The sequence below is a fragment of the Bacillus rossius genome (genome assembly GCF_032445375.1).
Source record: "Bacillus rossius redtenbacheri isolate Brsri chromosome 4 unlocalized genomic scaffold, Brsri_v3 Brsri_v3_scf4_1, whole genome shotgun sequence".
NCBI classification, from domain to species: Eukaryota; Metazoa; Arthropoda; class Insecta; order Phasmatodea; family Bacillidae; genus Bacillus; species Bacillus rossius.
The window spans coordinates 25272121-25289241 of NW_026962010.1; the positions used below are offsets into that span (position 1 = coordinate 25272121).

Below are 17121 nucleotides of genomic sequence, written 5' to 3' on the forward strand. Positions count from 1 at the left end.
AGAATGAGATTAAGGCCTCGAGAAATTTTCGAGAAAGAAAATATTTTTCTCGCGAGAAACGAGACGAGAATGAGAAATTTTTAAATAATCAAGATTTACTGTAGATATCACTTTCAAAATATATTGTTCTGTACACAAAACTGTTGTTTATCATATAGAATGTCAATTTAGTTGCCTGTGCACAACTGACATGCACCACACGTTATGTAAGCCTACACTAAATTATAAATAAACATTTACTCACTTAGGTAAAAGTCTAGTAGCTAACATGTTAATTGTGGTTCCCGTTGACTTATCGCCACTTTTTGTGTAATACTGCCACACTGATATGTCCACATCTTCCATTTTACCGTCAAAGTTTAATTTGACAACAAAGTTTACTTCTGTTAAACTGTTCTATTCCCGCAACACATTTTTTTTCCACTTGGTTACGCCACAGTTAGAGATAAAGCAGTATTAGGAAATTATTCTCATATTCCTAATAACATTTTACAGGCGTCACATTATTTATTCATACCCACAGAGTAGGTTGCGTAAACGGGAAACTCTGGTACTGTAATGAAAACAAAGAAATTGATACTAGGGAGGCTTTGGCGTGATTCATTACTCGTGACATCTTACGACTGAGTGAAACAAAGGTGGAAAAGGAAATGGGATGAACATACTATTTATTCTGCCTTTTCAATGGGTTTGAACACACACATTCACGTAATTTTACGTAATACAAGGGCGTGAATTGTTCTGCGTGTTCAATCCATTCCTTTACATTCCAGTCCATTTAATAATCCCATGATTTGCGCAGTCTTTTATTGGAAATGAAATAAGAAACGGAACAGCGAAGCAGACTGTCTGGCAGCATGACCACCATTCCCTTTTGTTCGTTAAAAAGTATATTTTGTATTTTGCCGTGACAATCAACATTTCAGTATGCTATTAAACATTACCGAACAAAATATTATGACTAAATTAAAGGTAATGCTTTTTATAACTTACCCGTAATAACGTGTATGTAAACAAAACCAATTTTGTAGGTTAGGTTCGAACGTATTTTATTATGTATTACGCTTATGTAATTTAAAAATTAAATACGGCAGTTTTTCTTTCAAAATAAATTGGAATTTCATATGACAGTTTTTATTCACAGTTTCGGTTATTGATAAAGGTTTTGTATGGTTGACTATCGGCTAGTCTAATATCTCTTAATGATTGCATCATGTTTGCTTTGTGTTCCGCCAAATCATTTTTCATCCAAACAGGCAGACGCGTTTGGTATTTTTAAAACATTTAAACTAAAATAATGGCAGTGTGTATGTAATGTTCAACATATAAAAATACAACTATAAATATCAAATTTAGTTTCCATTCCAAATTGAGTTGTTACCGGTACCAAAAAAAATTCTCGTTTTTTTTCGAGAAATTATTTTTCTCGCTCGCTGTTCGAGAATGCAATATTTCTCGAAATTTTTCTCGAGGTTCGAGATCTCGCACAACACTAATTATGATGTATATATTATATAGCGTAATACTAAAACATAACGATTTTTTTTTATTTCACCCATTGCAGTGATGCTTGGTTACATAAAAATTTAAAAATATGAATATATTTTTAATATGATACATGTTTCCTAGTAACTGCAACACCACAAATTAAACAACAAATTGATATGACAATGAAAGTGATTGTGTTTATTCAATATTTCCCCATAATTTTTTGCTATAGCGAAAATTAAGGATAACTCTGCAATGATTGGGTGTATCTAAAAAATTTTCAGACAAAATTTTTTTATAACATTTATAAGATTTACAAACAGTTAGAATGTATTCAATGGTGTACCTACTAAGGGAGCAAAGTTTTTTTTGTCAATTCCTGTTTAACCCCAGCATAAATGGATTGTCTAATCAAAAATTGTTTCCGACAAAAGTTTTAGTAAAAAAATTACAATGTTTTTGAAGAATTATAACGTATTTGATAGTATGCATAATAAGAGAGTTACGATTTTTTTGTCCTAAACACTTTAATTTTTCCACCCCTTGCAGTTATGGTTGGTCATATCAAAAACTTATTCAGGCAAAAGTTCTTCGTATTTTTTCCTGCAAGCTTTATGTTCACACGAATGCGATATGCGTCATATTATGGAAGTTGATGCGATTTTTCTGTTAAAAAAAAAACCTTACCCATTTCTAACCCTATGGTCTGATTTTGCCCATTGACGAACTCGATCGAGATTTTCCATTACTTTATTTTATGTATCAGTTTGGAATTGATGTGCGAAAAATTACGGCAGTTATCGTGTTCATAAAATTGTGATATATATACTAGGGATGGTCGGGTACCCGAAATTTCGGGCAGTGTTTCGGGTATCAAGTATACCCAAAATTCCGGGCGGGTATTTCAGTGCCCGAAAATATCGGGCACCTTGGAAAACGGCAATACCGCACGGCGCAAGTAAACAAAGCTTCTTTTTTTTGGAACGCGCGGCAGCTGCAGGAACATGCCACGCCGCCGCCGTCCCGGCACCAGCCGGTGAAGTGAGTGTGCGTGAGAGATAAGATAAAGAAGGTGCCCGGTCAGCAAGTGTGTTTGTGGGAGGGGGAGACAGATATGAGAGCGAGCCCTGCAGCAAGCGGAAGTGGTCAAGGTCAGCATTTACCGTTACTCTCGCTGGCTGACTAACGATGCAGCTGGTCGCCCGCCTCTCTCTCTCTCTCTCTCTCTCTCACACACACACACACACACACACGCGCGCGCACGCACGGCGGATGCTCACTGCTCAATAGTCACAAAGTAGTGTTCAAGGCCGGTGGAGCTGCTTGCTGTGCGCGAGAAGGATTATAAGCTGACTTTAATTACACACATTGTAGTTGCATGGCATTTGCAGAAAGTGGTTGTGAATTGTTTCTATTTAATTCATGTCATTATTTTACTAAAATGGATACCAGTGGAAGTGTAGGTCAATCAGCAGTGACAATGAACCTTCAAGCAGCTACCCAAACACAATTTAGTTAATAAGCACTTTATTTCCAAGATTAATATGCACTCTATTTTTTAGTTTAATGTTTAACTTTCATATCAGTGCGGTATAGTAAATAAATAAAAACAGTTCAGGTTTGTCAATGCAAACTTAAGTACGACTATTTTATGTTCAAAATTTATTTCATTAACTGATTTTGATGCCCGACCGAGATTGCCCGAGCCCGAAAATTTTGGACAATTACCCGCCCGAGCCCGCCCAAAGTCAAATTTCTCTGCCCGACCATGCCTAATATATACACACACATACATATACATATAACTTTGGAGCTGATGATGGTTATGGGTTCTTTGGACTATGAAACGTAAAACTACATAAAAACTTTCAGAAAGTCGCACCGCTGGTAAGCTGAAAATCCTATTTTTTTTAAATGAATTTTCGTTACGTATTTGAAATTTTCTAAACAAAGTAATGTAAGGAATAAGCATTAGATACAAAATTCACGTTTTATATGCCATAAAAAAACATTGGGGTGCTAAAACAAAATGAATGAAAACAAACATCGTAGCAGGACTGTATTTGATACGAGGGAGTTTTAAAATTTGTATAAAGGAGTGCATACGTATTAGTCCGCAGCCATTATTATCTAGTTATCGATGGTTTTCATTCATTCTACGCAGCACAAACATATTAATAATTTTTTAACATAAGTACTTACTTAAAGATTCATCCTGTTACATAAATTTTTATATTTATATACATCTTATGTATAAAAAAATCTGGAAAAAAAAAGGCAATAAATTCAGATTGACTTCATTATTGAACTAGAATAAAACACAAAATACACTTGCAGAGAATCACCAAATATATTGCGTAAGTGTTTCTGCAATGGACTTTAAAATTGCCTTTATTATTTCAAAAAAATAATTTAAAACTCCAAGCAAATGTAAGAACATGTCTTCTAGATATAATGGAAGATTATAATGCAGTGTCCGAATTCGCCTGAAGAATATACTTTGGAAGTGACTTCGCAAGACTGTCAGAAATGGACGTGAAGTATGCTATGCAATACGCAAGTAAATGAATCTGTGTAATTCTCGCGTACTTCCAGCTGAAAATACGTCTTCATTTGAAAAATTTTTGGTCATATTTTATATATCATTCAAATAATTTAAGAGGTCGTAAAATAAATATAATTTATTTTGTATTTTATTGGTATCAATAAATAAATTAACAAAATTAATTTATGGATGTTTAAAACTAAGTTTCAACAAACACATGTACATATTTTGCCTACCGGTCGTTACTACAAAACAAAAGTACCATAATAATGTAAGTTGCCGTAAATTCACGTGAGAGCGATGAAGGTTAAAAAAAAAAAAAAAAAAAAAAACTAATTTCACATGCGTTTAAAAATAAAATCTAAACATCCTTTTCGGCTGGCTAAACATTGAACCTATCCAGATTCGTCAAAGGCAAGTGAAGTACATAAGGTTGCAAACATGTAATGGCATTACTTTCTGATTAATTTTAATAAAATTATGCATATCTCCAAAAAAATGTTCAATTAAAATTAGTATTGTATTGGTGTTTGCATTAAAATATAATGTAGACCGAGTATATTTTTATTGTGTTTTAAGATTTGTTGACTTTTGTGCGTCATGTACTTTTGGTGAAAATGTAATTTATGTATTACAATCAGGGCCCAAAGCATAACTATATGTTCGTTGGCCGAAAATGTAATGTAGTTATACTTGTATATCTAAGAAAAATATTTGTATTTTGTATTAATGTAAGTATTTTATTATGTAAATTTTTATTACTTACAAATATTTCGTACTCATAATATCTAGTTTCCAATCAAATGATACACTAAGCAAAAAATATTTATTGGTTCACAATTTTTCATTGTTACAATATTTTAAAATGTAAATTTGCTATTCAGCAATATCAACTTCTAAAACGTGAGTAAAAATTATCATTAAATAATATCAATGGCATCTTTATTGCATTAGTATTCCTTGCTCCTAATCACTTACTCTGTATACCTTCTGTATAACCTCAGTGATCGTAATTTATGTACACCTTTTCCCCACTAAGATGATTCAGGTGCAGATTCTGGAGCAGTGTTTTTTTATGTAAGGATATGTCAATAAATCCATCATTTTGGTGGTGGTGTTTTTTGGGGGGGGGGGGGGGGGAATTACTCTTCTTAAAATATCACTTTATCTGTATGCACAATAAAATATCCTTTGGTTAGCTCCCTTATACAACCTATGACGTGTAGCCTACTCCTTAGATATTTTACTTCCAACACGTTTGATTGCGTAGAGAAGGCGATTCTTCGAGTATGTGGCCCTTTCAGAATTAAATTATTATTATTATTATTAGTTACAACTGATGTTTATTTCGAGCCTCTTTGACTTACAGTTCATACATAGAAGACGAACTACCAGTGATGCTTGACGTCACCAATAGGGATAGCGTGAAGGAGCACCTCATTTCGCCAGACGTGACTGGCATGCACAAGTAATTATATTGCAATAATAAATTACTAAATGATAGCTTAATTTTCGAAAATATGATTACGGTTTTTACAAGAAGTACGAATGCCAGGACATTTACTAATAACATTGTTTATAAAAAAGGAAGTGTAATCAAAAGCCACAAGCTGCAGGACAGCTAAAAAAAGCAAGCAAATAACTTTTTTCTAGCTCTAGCCTCATGTATAATTACATAAAAACATAATACATTTAAAACACTTAAATTAATGCAATAACCTGCAATATTTTGAAGACAGATATTCACCTAAAAAAAATTATCCGATAGTATTAAAAGTTCGCCTCTATGTATGCATATGTATATGTGTGTATATATATATATATAAACACACATATACATATACATAGTTGCACAGAAAAATACAGTCCTAATCAGATATCAAATATAGCAAATAATACCGCTTTGCAACATAACGTCATGCTATTAGATGGTCAACGTTCAACTGTTTGTGTACATAATACACATACGCACACACCTGTGACAAAATGTGTAAGGAAAGAAAATTTGTAGAAGCGCAAAACCTTTGTAGTACACACACAGTTAAAAATGATTTTTTTTACAGGGGCAAGAAAACTACATTACTGGCCAACTTATTTGAATGTAGTGGTTAGCTGTGAACGAGCGTTCTTGCAAAAGAGACCAAATCTGATAGTTTTGGCCACATAATCACCGCAGTAAAACATACAATATGTATATTGTATATGTGTAGTGCACCAAATTAATATTTATTATAAATACCTTGGGTTGCACTCGGTTACATATGGGTTTCTAACTGAAATGTACCAAAAATAGTAATATAATATTCTCTTGCGCTTTGTTGAGGATCGAGTAGTCTTGGGTAGGTGTGGTGGAAAGGGACAGAGAGGCAAAGGGATTGGAAATCTAAATGCTCGCCGAGGCAGAGTACACTCTTCCCCCACCCCTCTCTCCTTGACAGGTCGTAAACATGACACCCCGCTGGGTGATAAGAATTCTGAGAACAGCGTTCTCTTTCCCACCCCCCCTCCATTTTTCCGCATCGTTCAACCGTACTGCTAGTGCGCTCTGTTGAGGACAAAGATAACTATGCATGTATTTGCCCGCTCGCGAGAAACTCAGGATCTTAGCCTTAATATTAAGTAGAACCAAATTTTTTTGGGATTACACTTAATGTTATTATTAGTTACTCTTGACCAGTTATTTTATCCCGTTTTTTTAAGGATTTTGACTTGTTTCCAGTAACAAGAAAAATAATAATAGTAAAAAAGTAATTATTCCTCTTGTACAGTTTGTGATGTTTCTTGGATTTTAAAGAATTGATTAGTTCTTTGGAAAACCAAACAGGATATTAGGATAAATTTTTTGTAGATAATGGAATGAAAGTAGCAATTTCATCAGTTACCGTGTTTTATCACATATTCGCCGCAAGCGCGTAATCGTACCAACCATATTTTAGGCTGTCAAAATTGGGATAAAAAAACTTCTCGTGTACACATCGCATGATGTTTATGGTCCCGCTAGTAGATGCCGAGCGCTTTGTGTATCTTTTCTGTACAAAACGATGTATTTTAAAGTAGAAATCTAATATTTATTCGGTCATTACCACTTACTTAATAAATTAACGGAAAAATACGAAGTTGTTTGACGTGTAAATTTTCTTATAAAGACGTTTTTAAACGTTATTTCCTTTAGCTGATCGTCTGCGTCGCCACGGTGTAGGTATAACCTAAAATTTAATTTCGGTCATTACCACTTATTTATTAATTAACGGAAATACAAAGTTGTCTGAGGTGTAAATTTTCATTTAAAGAAGTTTTTAAACGGTATTTCCTTTATCTGATTGTCTGCGTTACCGCGGCGTACCGCTTATAAAAATGTAGCCAGCGCATCATTCATGTTTGGTTATGTTGCTTCCCGTATAGAGCGCGTGCACGTAGTCGAATATCCATATCTCGCCGATTGGATGCAACGCGCGCTCTCTGTCAGGTGCCGAGTTAACTACATTTGATAGCCCGCATTCTTTCGTAGCAAGTGTGTACTACATTAGTTAGTTCACGTCAGATTCAAGTGGCTTGCGTTCGCGTTAGAGTTTTGGTTTTGGTTTTTCTTAGAGATGGACGAATTGTGGTTTTTTGGCTTCGAGTCGAGTCGAGCCGAGTTTAGCAATTCATATTTCGAGTCGAGTTGAGTTCGAGCCACAAAATTTTTGAAGAGGTCGAGTCAGTTCGAGTTTCATAATTATATTTTTTTTTGCATTAAATATGATAAATAACATATTACTACACATCCATTGATATAAGAATTGTGTATCCAAGATGCATCTGCATTATTTAAAAATTTTTAAATGATTAATTAGCAAATCATTATGTTATTTAAATATAAAAAACTAAGCTTATACGTGTACGTGGTCTACCGTGTTCCGATTTTTTCTCCATGTAAAATTACTTAATATCTGTATCAGTATTTACTTTTGCCGAAATTCGTATGCCGTTTTTGGCTTCACACTAATCAGTGTTGCAAACGTCGAGTTACGTAAATTCTCAATGTAAATTCACTTTCCGCGGCAAGATTATTCGCCTGGAACTGTTACAACTACAAGAATATCAATATGTTTAATAAATAAATATTTCATACATTTGATTTGGCGATCAGTAACTGATTGCCAAATAAAATGCATGAGCTTTGTTATTATTATATTTTATTCAAAAAAAAAAAGAAGAAAGTAATTTGATCAAAACGTTATTGACATGCAGCGCTGCGTAGCGGAGCACAGCTAAATTTAGTTCCAAAATGCATGGCTAGCTGGCATAACACGCAGCCATTTTCACGCTTCACGGCTTGGATGTTATTTACTAAATATTATAATATTATTATTTAGTGTTTTTATATTTTAGGTTACGGAATTCTCTTGTTTATACGAGTTATAAACGGGGCACGATAAACGTGATGATTTTTAATACATGTGCGTTTTGGTACAAATTTTTCTTCAGTGAAAATCCATTGACGTATCTTGTAAACAAATGCGGTGCCGTATTTGAAGTAAACACAGGATGTAAAACAAAATGAAAACAGTGCACGCTGTTTTCCAAGGTTTTTTATTTATATAAAATGGTCATGTGGCATAATTTTGTCCTATAAACTGTTGCCACTATTGACAAAATCACATTACGACGTCACGTTCATAAATGAAGGTAGGCCTAGGTTTGATTGCACTTGTACCTTGTATTTCGCGGTAGCGGGCAATGTTAGGTTTGCACGGGATTTGTTTTGTTTGAAGGTCATTATCAATTCTTGCTGTATTAATGACTTGGCGAAAACGTTAAGACAACCTATAATAAAGTGCTATAATGTCACGATGCTGGTACTTAACTCGAAATGTGTTTCGAGTCTCGAACTTGATAAAATATGAGACTCGGTTTTCGAGTCGAGTCAATCTGACCCAACTCGGCTCGGCTCGACTCGATAAACCAAGACTCGACCCATCTCTAGTTTTTCTATTGAAAGTTGAAGAATAGTTTTTGTTTGAGGAATTATTAATATAGATTGTTTGGCGTGCTATTGTATACTCCACCTTTTTTTAAATAAACGTACTTTCCATGAACAGGTTTTGTTTTTACGAATAACTTTTACCTAACAAAAATTTTTTTTCCGCATAATCGTCGCACCCCTACTTTTCAAACTTGATTTTAGAATAAAATGTGTGACGATTATACGAGAAAACACGGTATACATTTAGATAGTTGGTCAACAAATTTATTAACATATGAAGATTTATAGAAATTTTTCCACTCATGATCTTTGATAAAATTAAAATAACTAAGATAATTGCAATCTTTGTAATTTATAAAAACAGAGGATATTTTGATATTATGTGGTGTAGTGTCAATTGATAAGACAACTTTTAATGGTGGATGATATACATCTTCTTTCATGAGAACATCTTCCGTGTTGGTCACAATACATTGGTGTATATTAGTTAAACAAAAATATAATAGATTTTTGACGGCGGGGTTTTGTTACATTGATAAAGATTTCGGCTAGAAACAATATTAACCCGTAATCGACACACATGGGTCCTGGGGACCCGTGAAAATTTTAATTTCGCTCTACGTCAGTGAGGGTTTGTAGCACTGGCCCAGCCATCCAGGTAGTTTCCTAACCCTCAGTCGGCCTTGGACTGGTGTGGTGTTCATTCCTTTGCAGGTGCTTGTTGATGCTATAGAGGTATGTTTGGGTCCTCAGGACCCATGTGTGTCAGTTAGGTAACTTTTACAACTACGTGTTCTGTACTAAGTTTTGCAATATGGATGGAGGTTCGGATGAAGATCAAGTTTTGGCAGCTGCAGACCGAACATTAAGTGATACTGATTACATTAGTGGTTCAGATAGTGACTATGAAGTAAGTGAACATGAATCTGGAACAGATGAAAGTGGAAATGAAGAGGACACTAATGGTGAGTCTGAAGGCTCAAATTATTTTTATGGGAAAAACAGAATGAAATGGTCAAAACATTCAGTTATACGAGGTAGAACAGCACAACATCATACCAAGATGTCATTTACCTGGTACAAAAGGAGAAGCTAGCCAGATAGGAACACCAAACCCAATAGCATTTTGGGAGCTTTTGTTTACAGCTGAAATGCTACACGAAATTGTTCTTCGGACTAACGAAAGAATAATTTCTGTAACTGAAGGTATCAACAAACTGTCGTATCACCATGAAAATGATGTGACTGAAATAAAGGCTCTATTAGGTTTGTGTTATCTGTGGGGTGCTTTCAAATCGAACGATGAAGATCTGTTGGCTGTATATGCTAAAGATGGGACTGGAAGGCCAATTTTTCGTGCAGTAATGCCATACAACAGAGTATTTTTTCTACTATGCTGCTTGCGTTTTGATGATTCAAAAACACGGGTTGAAAGACAGCAGTCAGATAAGCTTGCTCATATCTCATGGTTATTTGCGAAATTCATAGAGCAGTGTCAGCGCAATTATTCAGTAGGTCAATACGTAACTATTGATGAGATGCTTGTTGGTTTTCGAGGAAGATGTTCGTTTTGCATGTACATACCCTCGAAACCTCGAAAGTATGAGATAAAAATATTTATATCCTGACAGATGCCAAATTGCACTATTGTTTGAATTCTGAAGTGTACTGCGGCCTAACTGTAGGACAGCAATCTACATCAAAACCTAGCTTGTTAGTTCCATCAATGGTGGTACTGAGATTAGCAAAACCTATTCAAGGAAGCAATACAAATACTACGGGTGATAATTGGTTCACGTCAATAGAACTTGTCAATAAGCTAAACAAAATGAACCTTACATACATAGGGACCATAAAAAAAAATAAATGTCAACTACCTGCAGCATTTGTCAACTCTAAAGGAAGAGAAGTATCATCTTCTTTACATGGTTTCTCTGGAAGAATCACATTAGTTTCCTTTGTTCCTAAAAAAGGAAAAGTTGTGAATATGATTTCAACAATGCATCATACCAAAGACATTGACGAGTCAACAGGAAAACCAGTTGTTATAATGGACTATAACCAAACTAAGGGTGGAGTGGATGCACTTGATGAGAAATGTCACAATTATTCCACTGGGCGTCGCACTCATCAATGGCCAATGGCTATTTTCTATGCATTGCTAGATATTGCAGGTGTGAATTCACATGTTTTATTCAGCGGCAACAGCCAGACACTTGAAGTGGACAAAAGACGTTTCCTTGTTCAGTTGGGAAAAGAGCTTGCCAGTGAACATATGCATCGAAAACCGCAGGCACCAAAGCTGAGGAAGGACATCAAAGAAAGTATAGAAACCATTCTAGGAATCAAACAAGAAACAAGTCAACCTTCTACATCAGGAGAAAACGCTTCTGTCACCAAATCTAAGAGGAAAAGATGTACTTCTTGCCCGCCCAAAAGAGACAGGAAGACCTTTCATGAATGTGTCAAATGTCATGTTCCTTTGTGTGTTCAGTGTGGGAAAATAGTTTGCTCTAAGTGCATTTAGCAAAATTTTTATACCTATGTTTTGTGGTGATGTGTTTAGTAATAATTTATGTGATCACAAGGAAAGCAGCATGGACTTCTGAACAGTTATGAAAGAGCCTTCAAAGAGCTGCAATTTTTTTTTGTGTATTATCTTTTCGAAAAATTTGTGATACCTGAAGATAAAGACATATATTGACTAAAAGACTACAATTTTTTGATACTGTATCTTAATTAAAAAACCAAGATAGTGTTCCACTTAAAAATCACAATTCAACAAAAAATTACAAATGCACTGATTTCCAAATTATTTTTTTGTAATGTTTGTTAAATGTATTTTAAAACACAGATTTTTGTAATTAAAGGTAATAAATGTTGGAATTAAAACATTTTTTTTTTTCAATTTCTTAAACAAGCAACATACTTAACAGAAACCTAGAAGAAGAAAAATTGGGTCCCAGGGACCCATGCGTGTCATTAATGTAATTTTGTTTGTGTGTGTTGATTACGGGTTAATTAAATGATTAGCCTTGGATTTAGAGCAAAAATTCTAGATACCTACTAGTAGTGGATTTATTTAGCCAATCAATATCACCGTATTTACTCGCATAATGTCCGCAGTAATTAGGCTACATTTTTGACAAAAAAAAATGGGGTGCGGACATTATGAGATGAAGTCCGAAAAAAAAATTTTTTCCTCAAAATTTTACGTTTTGTGTAGAGTAAAAAAACTGTTCTCTCATAATTAGTTTACTAGAAGAGCGCTGGTGACTGGCGACCCTCCGCAGCGGACGTGAGAAATGTGACAGATGACAAGATAATTGGGTGCCGGCGATTAGTTTTTTTCATATTTTTTTTCTTCTCTCACTCTCGTGTGCGCTTCAACGTTAAGAAGCCGCAGCCAGCCTACACAAAATAAATGCTTTGCGTGAAAAGATAATTTTTTAATCTTTCATTTAGATGGCCACTGATGGCACGGGGCAGATGTCTAATGTCTGCATTAGCCGGCGCCGGCGAGCCTCCCTCCCTGTCCCTTGCCCTTTGTGTGTATAATAAAACCGTGCACATGTACCCCCACCAATTCTCTGCTACCTCCCCTACTTTGTGACGTAGCGTGAGTTGACGTGTACTGGCTTGTGCTATATATAGCCCATCCCCTTGCAACTCGCGTGACGTCGCAGGCAGCTGCGCAGTGGAATGCGAGTTCCTGAGTCCGGACAGTTTCACCACGGTACAAAACCCTCTCAGCGACCGCTCCGGAGAAATGAACAACTCAAGGTCAAAGCATTGTTGACAGCATTGGTAATTTTCCATCCCGTTACTGTGCCTTTCAGGGGTGGCCAAGGTTGCTTTGTCTGGTGAGGACTTTATGCGGATTTTAAAAAATTCCATTTCAAGTATTTAAAAAGAAATGTGCGGACATTATGCGAATAAATACGGTAGGAACATTAAAGTCACCGACAATTATTAATTTATCTTGACTGGATATTAGTTTTCCTTCAAATGACTCAAAATTAGTTTGGAGTGTGTTTGGAGCAGTATCAGGGGGTAGATAGAGGTTACCTAACTTAAGATAATTGTTGTTCAAAATTTTAATTTTTAACCATACACTTTCAATTTTGTGGAAATCATTGTTTTCAATGGGATGAACTTGTGCTTTTTAAATGCAATCAACACACCACCACCTCTTCTTCTTAGTGAGATGCTCAGTACTATCATTTCTACAGCTTAAATGTTGTTCTGTAAAATAATGCAGAGCTGCCAACCTCAAATCACACCCATCAGTAATGGCAATTAGGTATATGAAAAAAGTACGCGTAAATAATGCACGATAAATTTTTCCTGGGGCATTATAACACACTCACAAGATAAAACAACGACAATAATATGCAAAATAAAAATAAAAATATGAATACAATGCAAATTAATACATAAAAAAATCTATTTGAACAATACAATCATCTGAATATGTAAGAAATATTAATAATTTTACTGGATATTTTGAATCTTCAATTCAATGTATTCAAAGTTAAACTTTAAAACAACTGTCTTTTTATTTGCTTCTTTTATCCTGGTTCGATAAGAAATGTCATGTAAACAAACAAGACAAACACAAGGACTTGTAAACAGTAACTGCGTTCGTTACTTTCGTTTCTTCAGATGTAGCGAAAAAACGAAGATATAGATTTATTGCTAGTCACGGCTTTAAAATGTTCTGCATGTTTCTTTGATTCAATATGCCGTCTACAGTCATCCCTTTCACCATGTGCAATCGAAAAGTCACACGCGCATACATTACAAAACCGTGGCGTTTCAAACATTTGAAAACGACAATCATGGCCATTCTTTTGAATATTTAAGTGGAAAGTTCTGAAGTCTTGCGTGTTTTTTCCCACAGATGCACATTATTCTGTCACACGCTTCATTTCTACAACCGGCACTGAAGAACACAACACTATCGAAAAAAATAAAAAAATTTTCACGTCTGTAGACACGACAAAAACCGGACAAAAACACTATGATGAAAAAAATGGCTTTCAAGAAATAAATTAATACAACACAGGTTAGCCAAAGTACCGTACAAAAATTATCGTGATGTAAGTAGCCTTCAAACGATAAGTCCGAGGATATGTACTAGTTGTATCGTACAACGGACGTAATACCATCCCATTATTATTTGAAAACACGAGAATTAATTTACTTATTTCGACAGTACATCGTACATGCGCACACTTACTAGTTCCGTTATTTGAGCAACCAAGCGAAGTATTCAAACAGCGTTCACGAAACACGCACAGCAGAAACGTAAATTTTTCCGTTACCATGCAGCACAAAGCCTCGTTTCCGTAATAAACTAGCGATGTTCCGTAATTCCGTAATTCGGGGTTAAAATCCGTAATAATTACGGAAAATCCGTAATGGTTGGCAGCTCTGAATAATGGGAACTTATACTATATTCACTGAACCAGGTTTCCATGACGCACATGTCAATTTGAGTTCACCAGATTACAAAAAAAAAAATGAATTGATTTTGTTTTTAGTCCTCTGACATTTGATACCAATTGATACTGCCTGCACTGAATGTCTATTGCAATGCTCCTACAAGCACCTGGGACGAACTAGAAGCTATCGAGTTGGTAGTTAAAAAATTTACAGTAGAACTATTGAGTTTTGATGGATCATCAGAATTACAGCTTGTGATTTGGTCAGGGTGAAGTTTTCATAATAAGGGCTTATTAAGCATCCACTAGGCCAGAAGACAACATTATTGATTCTTTCAATATCTTCTCCTAGTACAGACACATGGAACGAGGCGTGTGAGTCATATTTTGTTCGAAGTTTTATAAATTTTACTTGAGACATGTTAAGTTTGTTGGAAATATAGTCTGTGATTTCAATCTCATTAACCGTAGGGTCGAGCCTGTTAACAAAGAGGGATTTCTTCTTTTATATATTGGTTTGGAGATAAGTTTTTAACGTAGAAGTATTATTTCTAATACTGACTTTCAATGGTGTTTTATTTGGGTTCAGATCGCATTTGGTATCTGCATTCCTGATGGAACTTATGTCCATGTTGCATTATGGTGTATCCTTCGCTGTCGACAGGATGAGAGTTGTGCAAAGTCATGCCTTCTCGCGGAACACGCTGAGCTGTAACTGGGTCAAGTGGCGCACGGTTGCCAGACTTGCCCAGTGGTTCAACGTCAGATATTTTGTAGGTAGAAACCTTTTTTTAAGTGCTTGACTATAGGATGAATCACCATCACTCTTGGAATTTAAGCATTGCTTAAATTGAAAAAAGCTTATGCTTTATCTCAGATGTTTCATATATACCATCAATCAATAATTTTTTCATGATCAATTTTTTATTCTTCAAATCTTCAATTCTATTACAAAGAGATTTAACTAAGTTGATTAGTTCTTCATTATTATGTGATTCTAAGGTGCAACTTGTGGAGATTTATACATGTTACCTGTATCTTGAGATTTTGTTTTCTTATTTGGAGAACGAAACATAGTCAGATACATGTCTTGAGTTAAATCAGAAATAGAATCATCATTCGGGGGCACTGGAAACCCCAGAATATCTTGTAGATCAAGTAGGGAAGAGTTAATTGTGATAGATAAAATATCCGTAAGGCAGGTGACTAATATACACACAGCAAAACAGAGTGCGCGCACAATACGTCCATCAGCCACAAGCAGTCAGCTGCAAATGACAAATGTTCCCTGAAGTGCTAAAAAAACAACCTTAAAGCATTGTAGCTAATGACAGATACAAGATTTCTTTGACAGCTACTGAAGGAGTTAATTACATAGTTTTTTTTATCTAACAATATTATGTTTAAATTTCTGAATTTTTTTTCCTCAAATACAGTAGAATCTCGTTATAGCGAGCACGGTAATAGTGAGAACACGGCTATAACGAGGTATTTTTGAGGAATTTACGGCGTGATCGCTTGAAGCGCGCTTTTGTTATTTGTCTGCTTTATCTCCACCCCTCTCGCTCGCCACTAGACATCTTGCAGTTGACGCCTGTCACATTTTTCAGCCTTGCAGTCGCCACCTAAGTGCGTGGCTTTAAAAATAGAATCCCATCCTTTCTTTCTTTTATCAAACTTCCGTTAGTTATCTGTGCCGTGTGTAGACAAAGTTTGAGATTGGAACAGAAACAACGTAAGAAAGTATTTTTACAAATTAGAAATATGTATGTTTTTGTTTTTATAATCACGTATACTCACATTTTTTTTGGTTGTTATCTTAAGAGATAATATTAAAAAGCCGCTCTAATGAGATTTAATTTTTTCTTGGTTAACAAAAACTTTTAATTATCAAATATTGTTAATTGTTTATATTTTATTTATTATTTACGCGACGTCATACTGTACGCGTACGCAATACGACTGGATTCGTTGTTGCAACATAATATAGCATGTTATGCGGTATCAGAAGTAACGAGTAACATAACAATAGTAATGAGTACTAATTGTTATAGTAACGAATACATACGGGTACACATTTTTTCGTTACTTTTACACCTCTAGTAGGCACTACCGCATTTATTTCCGAATCGCTAGGGCAGTTTTCTTGTAACTTTTGTTTCGGTCAGTTGTTGGGGTATCTGTCCGGGAAAGGGGTGGTGATGGTTTGAGTTTAATCCCAAATTTATTTTCTAAAAAAGTTGACAGGTTTCTTTAAATGAAAAAAGTATAGTTTTCCAGCGACTATTTCGTTTGAGGCGTACGTGCGTTGCTGCAGCCGCACTCCTGCTTTTTTGTAAGGAATTAAATTGTTGCGCTACACTAGCACCACCTGTTAGCAACATCCCGAACCAACATGGCCGCCAGCAGACAGCCCGCGTCGACAATAGATAGCAGGACAATGCTGCGTCGGCCGCGGTCTGAGAGATGCTATACTTACGTGCCGTGGTAGGGTATTCTGGTTATTTTGACGCAATCGGTGATCGCATCCGTACTTATGGGGTATCGTTTTAAAGAGAATTCACACATCTGCTCACAGAAATTAATATTTCGTTAATATAACCTGTTATTTTCCAATTATACAGGTTGAAACACAATTTTTTGCTATTTTTGGAAAATTTTTATTTTTTGGG

General features: G+C 35.3%; 1 protein-coding gene across 1 annotated transcript in view; it reads right to left on the bottom strand.

The window, feature by feature from the left end:
* Positions 1–17121, bottom strand: part of LOC134541527 (pleckstrin homology domain-containing family F member 2) — a 104863-nt gene that overhangs the window by 69192 nt on the left and 18550 nt on the right. The window lies entirely within an intron of this gene.